Raw genomic sequence first — 7,147 nt, 5'->3', positions numbered from 1 at the left:
TTTTCCTAGGATTTGTGTGTGGTAATTGATAGGAAAATAATGTTTATGTAATAATGCAGGTGTGTAATGCTAATGTAACTTTTAAAAGGTGATAAGCCACAAGGGGAACCAATATTCCTTATTTATTGTAGTCAGTTAATTAAGTAAATTGTAATTGTTGTAATGTTGAAAAAGCTAATATTCTGACAAGGAAAACGTATTACACACCTGGAAGTGTCACTGAATTTAAAGAAAAATATGTGTACAAGATAAACGTTTTCAGAAGAATCCAATATGGCGCAGCGGCAGGACGGACCGATGAATACGTGAATGTTTAAATTAACAGTGGCCGATCGAATGGGAAAATGGAACTAGATGATGGCCAGTTTTTCTAATTATTTACCTGTAGGGAGACATTAGGATATATCACCCCTAAAAGTAAGTGGGTAAGTAATTTACTAATGTGCTTATTATGTAATTAGTAGTACATACAGATACTTCAAAAATTCCACAAGTCTCCAAGATATATCAATAAGTTACTTTTTTGTTTTGTCTAGAGTCCTCCCCAGTGTGTGGGTCAAAAGTTAATTCGAAATTGTGTACTCTTGAAAAATCCCCCATATAATTTCTAACGTATCATGTTGCAGTAAACTTCCATTGTTTTGTATTCAACATTAGTCTGGAATACTTTCAGCCTTAATGTAGTAACTATAGTAAAAAATATAGAAAGGTTATATCCTTAATTTTTAAAGGGGTGGAGGGGTAAGCCAGCGGAAGGCCTCGGTCAGATGACTAAAAGCACCAGTAGTGGGTCATGTGACAGACCAGCGTCAGGTAACACTTGTTCTGTTTCCTGACCATTCTTATCTAACCTGACTAAAATAAAGTTATAGTAGACTGTATATACTCTGATATAACTCAGTGTATATACACTGATATAACTCAGTGTATATACACAGATATAACTCAGTGTATATACACAGATATAACTCAGTGTATATACACAGATATAACTCAGTGTATATACACTGATATAACTCAGTGTATATACACTGATATAACTCAGTGTATATACACAGATATAACTCAGTGTATATACACAGATATAACTCAGTGTATATACACAGATATAACTCAGTGTATATACACAGATATAACTCAGTGTATATACACTGATATAACTCAGTGTATATACACTGATATAACTCAGTGTATATACACAGATATAACTCAGTGTATATACACAGATATAACTCAGTGTATATACACAGATATAACTCAGTGTATATACACTGATATAACTCAGTGTATATACACTGATATAACTCAGTGTATATACACAGATATAACTCAGTGTATATACACTGATATAACTCAGTGTATATACACATAACTCAGTGTATATACACTGATATAACTCAGTGTATATACACTGATATAACTCAGTGTATATACACTGATATAACTCAGTGTATATACACTGATATAACTCAGTGTATATACACTGATATAACTCAGTGTATATACACTGATATAACTCAGTGTATATACACTGATATAACTCAGTGTATATACACAGATATAACTCAGTGTATATACACTGATATAACTCAGTGTATATACACTGATATAACTCAGTGTATATACACTGATATAACTCAGTGTATATACACTGATATAACTCAGTGTATATACACTGATATAACTCAGTGTATATACACTGATATAACTCAGTGTATATACACTGATATAACTCAGTCTATATACACTGATATAACTCATTGTATATACACAGATATAACTCAGTGTATATACTGAGAGATGTAACTCAGTGTATATACACTCAGAATTATATCATATATGCACTGAGTTATATCTCAGTGTATATACACAGTGTATATACAGCACTGAAAGATATATCTGAGTGTATACTGTCATTAAGTGTGTGTAAATAAAAGTGAGTATTTAAGTACAACTGCACAATATGATTATATTACATAGTTACATGTGTAAATTACCAATGATAATCCTGGTGAATTATTGATTACCTATGTGTCTTTCCATTATTATGCACGTGTATGCAAGGAAATATTATATCCAATTAAATATGAGAAAAACTCAAAATGTGTAATAAATAGGCTTTCTTAACTCTGTTAATAGGATAGTCCTCTCCATGTTATTCATGAGTTATTGGAGGGTGACCCTTGAAGGAAGGTGCCTTGATGTAGGTGAAGGGCTCTTGATTACAGGAGTTTAAACTGCCCTTTCTTTCCTTGGATTAAACCTGATTAACATAAATAACCTGATTACATTTCACCAATCAGCCGCTGTATGACCTGTACGAGTTTGGCGATTTCCCATGATACTCCTACTACTACTATTAATAATAACAAAAGCAACAATAATAGCAGTAAGAACAACAATAAGAACACCAACAACAAAGAACATGAACAATGAGTTTGATCACTTAGTTTAATACACTGCAAAATACATACCCCTATTTTTTTAACTGACATTTATTCTCTTGTCTTGTAAGGACCAGTTTACAGAAGAAACCTGGGTTTTCTTATAATTTTTTCCTTAGACGCTGGGAGAAAAAAAAAGGTGACCCTGAATACTTGCTCTCGACCACTTTTTTTTTTTTTTTTTTTTTTTTTTCTTGTTAAGTAATCCTTTGTTTGGACGTAAAGATATATATATATATATATATATATATATATATATATATATATATATATATATATATATATATATATATGTATATATATATATATATATATATATATATATATATATATATATATATATATGTATATATATATATATATATATATATATATATACATATATACATATATACATATATATATATATACATAATCGGTGATACACACGTAACAACATGTACCGTATATGCCACCTTTATATCAACAATGTATCTCTTAAATCTTCTGTGCCATATTATGTAATAAAATATTCCTATTGGTAAAAAAAAATAGTTTAAAAGATGGGGTGGTAGGGGAAGTGGAATATTCAAATGGCTTCAGGAAGAAATCCAAATATTCTTCCTTGAAGCCTTTTTATCCACTTCTCCGAGGCTATGGGTCCCACATTTTACACCAGAGGTGGACCACATTATATATATATATATATATATATACATATATATATATATATATATATATATATATATATATATATTGAGATGAGTGTAATGTTAAAATTTACACACAGGAGAGACAAATAGCAGAAGACCTGGAAGTCCACACCAAGACTGTCTGCTGAGAGGAACTATCTACTTCTGTTTAGGTAAATAACTATCATGTATTATCCAAGTGTTTGAGGTAACGTGTGAAAAGTGGGAAGGTAAAGTAGTAGTAGCCTAGAGCTTGCAGTGTCCACACTGATATTGTGGAAAATTGCATTTATCTGAATGTATCATTATATACATAACAATAAATGAAAAGATAACTATTATTTATCAGTTAGACATGTAGGAATTTGGGACACCTAGGTCGCAAAAAATGTCCCCCTTCGATACCTACCACTCATATCCACAAGTTCCTCTGGACCTATTAATTACCAATGAAATATGTATAACCAGGAATACTGGTAAATATATAAATTTTGTGGACTGTATATTAAAAATAATAAATGATTATATATATACACAATTACATAACAGAAGGAAAATATATCTTAATATCACTCACCAATTTGACTGGAGATTAATGTGTATCATACTCAGAAAACCTCACTAACTAAATCTATGAAAATAATGCTGGCCAGAATTACACACAAATCTATAGAGCTTATCTGAGGTTCCTGGAGAGGTCTTGTCCAATCGCCTGATATCTCAAGTTATGCAGGAATGCATATCCACCAATTTCGCCTCCTATTTGAGAGGTGTCAGCACAATTTTAACCTCTAGAGCACGAGAAATTATTCCCCATTCACCAACATTTCTAATACAAAATTCAAAACCAAGATGGCGAGTCTCGTCTGTGCAGATGCAGGCTTTCCGTTTTCTGTGACAAATATTATTAAATACAGTATGGCCATCTATTTACATATAAATACTGAATTTCTGGAAAATATATACAGTATTTTCCACAGATATATTAGTTTTAATATTTCATTGTTTTTACACTTGTCCTGTTTCCTGACAAACCTTCAAAAAATTTCTAGTATATTACTGCATCTAGTAACTTCATCTCCAAGGTACTCCTTATTTATTTTGTCCTTTAATTTGGACGAATTGATATTCCATTCCGTCCGACGCATATTTACACTCATTGCCCTATTAGCCTCTGTATATGTCCTCATTAGTTCCTCTTCAGTTGACGCCACACCTAGGAAATTGTCCACATATAACTGTGTACTCATTGCTTCACACAACAGACTTCTGAACGTTCGAGGTAAACATTTATAGTCGCCTGAAGCAGGAGCGGACTAGATGTGACGCTAAATAATACGCTCCTAAAGCGGAAAGTTTTCAGAGGGCTTAGTGGGTCACTAGGATTTTCAGGCCACAAGAAACTGGTATAATTCCGGTCTGCCTCCTACAGACCCACTGAGGAAAGCTTTACTTATGTTCAGCCGTAAAGGCGTAATTCTTTACACTGAAGTTTAATAGAATTTCTCCTAATTTTTCTGTCATCGCTGACCTGTCATTAAACAGTCATTCAGGTGGTGAATTCTTACTACCTTTAGTGCTGCAATTAAAAACCTATTCTCATGGGAGTAGTTTTAGAATCCTTTTAAAGCCTTGTGCGGTAAGTAATGACCATAAATTTTAGCCTGATCAGAATGTACCTCTTCTATTTACTTATTCATTAGTTCATTAATTATTTCATATGTGGTCAATGATTCTGGTGTCTTAACTCGTGGAGTTGTGCCTTTGATTGTCCATAAGCCATTCTATAATTTGTAGGCAGTTTTGGTTGAGTAAGCTCCACGGTAGTCGCACCCAGTATTGTCCATGTTCATTTTTTAAATTTTTTTGGTATTGTTCCTGGATAAAATAATCATTTCGACTTCCTTCATTCACATTAATTCCGATGCTCTCCAGCTCCCATAATTTATATACTGACTCAACATCATCCTCTATTAAGGAATATTTAGACTTAAGCACTCTTTCATTAGTAAGACGCACACTGACCCCAATGGAAACAAGTGACTGACTTTTTTTTTTTTTTTTTTGGGGGGGGGGGGGTTATCCTAGTTCTCTACACATGCTGTGTATGTAATTGTATTTGTGTATACCTGAATAAAATTACTTATTTACTGACTCCTCTAGTCATTCATTATTAAAGCAGGGAATCCTACCATATATTAAATGGCCTCCCGCTGTTTTCAGGAGAGTGACGCCACATTTTTTTACCATACCCTTTACAAATGTGGGATAATATATATATAATCACTTCCTCTTAAAATATTTATTGGCCCCCACTGAGTCAGTATCTACACAGGAGGGTGCCAGTTCTACTCCATTTTGTGAAAGCCGTCTAGTAGTTTAACTAAGCCTAATTGTAGATATCCTCCTGGCAGCCTATCCACGAGGACTGCATTAATGCGTTTCCTCTCACTGCCTAGGCCTACATTAAATAAAAACCAGAATTCTTTCCAGCTGTCTCCTGGATTAAATATAGGTAGAAACTTTCGTTTTTCTTTTTAGGTTACCCTGCCTCGGTGGGATGTGGCCGGTTTCGTGAAAAAAAAGTTATGGGAGTTTGGGCATTGACATTTCAGGCTGGCTAACTGCATTATTTACTCTTTAATTTATGTAAAGTCATGCTTTACAATAAAACATTTTCTCTTCTGACATTGGCTGATTAATATTTCTAGTTTTTGTTCATCTGCACAATTTCCCAGTAAATTTCTTTTATGCTGTTTATACACTAATTTGTATGATTCATATCTTTTTCTTGTCCAGACCAGAGCTTTGGTGAGATGGGTAAGGAAGAAGGATGGGTAAGGATAGAAATTTTGGAAAAGGGTGGGAGGGGGGAGAGAGGTAGGATATAAAAGGTAAGTGGCCCAACCACTTCGGTGTAATTTAAACAGTGTACGTGAAATGATAAGATATTCTTTAAGGGGTATAAGACTAACCCATCAGAGTCACATAGATATAACAGATATATAAGTACATGACTCTGAATTGGTAGTAATTATACAAGTTGCAATTGCTTTTTTTTTTTTTTTTTTTTTTTTTTTTTTTTTTTTTTTTTTTGTTTTTTTTTTTTTTTTTTTTTTTGCGACTGCACAACGGATATTTATGCGACAATGAAGATTTTCTGTGAATTTAAATATAGTTTTAAATCAACAATATTCAGAATTTCGTCAGACATAGTTTCAAGAACTTATTGTATGCCTTGGTTATATGACCTTTCCTTGCATTCAGTGACGTTTTTATTCCTCTAATATCCTTGTATTTGTCATTTACAGTAATTTGATTCGAGTCCGATATGTTCATATATGGATTAGACCTCAGATACTTAAACACTTTTACACACAAATATAAAAGTAATTATTACAGATTACCTTGAATATATCCTAAAATATAAAAGTAATTATTACAGATTACCTGGAATATATCCTAGCCAATTTTCTGGCATAGCTGATTGATTATTTATTCATTTATAATTCCTAGCCCCCCTCAGGGTTAGTATATTAGTTATGTATGGCAATCACAATCCTAGCCCCATCTGGGCTTCGCAGTTTCACAATACACATTAATATTAAAAATGTGTATGATAGTTACAATCCTAGCCCCATCTGGGCTTAGCAGGTTGATTAGGTGTGACAGTTGCAAATTAAGCCTCATCCGGGCTTAGCAACTGAGCCATCACAAATCCTAACCCCATTTGAATTTAGCAATTACAAAACTAGTATAATATTAATTACGCAACAGAACTGTTATTAATTTAACATTAAACATAAAATATTGATTTTATTGTGGACCATTCTTTTTTTCAGTCACACAATGTACATTATTATTTTAATGTATGTAGACCCAATTAATGTTTAATGATCACATTCGGTTCATGAAGAATCATCGAATTATTTGTGAGAAATTATATTAGTGAATTTCATAGGTTTAATCCTGAATTAACATTTCACACAGATAACTGGGGAGAACTCTTGACACATCTAAAACAAGACTGCA

At 32.7% G+C, this 7,147-nt stretch overlaps 1 long non-coding RNA gene across 1 annotated transcript in view; it reads left to right on the top strand.

The window, feature by feature from the left end:
- The first annotated feature begins 268 nt into the window (after positions 1 to 268).
- Positions 269 to 7,147, top strand: part of LOC138854090 (uncharacterized) — a 7,536-nt gene continuing 657 nt past the window's right edge. Inside the window, exons 1-3 of the long non-coding RNA XR_011393293.1 lie at positions 269 to 425; positions 3,214 to 3,288; positions 7,106 to 7,147. The exon at positions 7,106 to 7,147 is cut by the window's right edge and continues 657 nt beyond it. This is a non-coding gene — a long non-coding RNA (uncharacterized lncRNA). The remainder of the gene's footprint in view (positions 426 to 3,213; positions 3,289 to 7,105) is intronic.

The sequence above is a fragment of the Cherax quadricarinatus genome, chromosome 49 (genome assembly GCF_038502225.1).
Source record: "Cherax quadricarinatus isolate ZL_2023a chromosome 49, ASM3850222v1, whole genome shotgun sequence".
Classification (NCBI taxonomy): Eukaryota; Metazoa; Arthropoda; class Malacostraca; order Decapoda; family Parastacidae; genus Cherax; species Cherax quadricarinatus.
The sequence above is the reverse complement of the archived record's forward strand: the minus strand, read 5'-3'. Positions and strand labels throughout refer to the sequence as shown.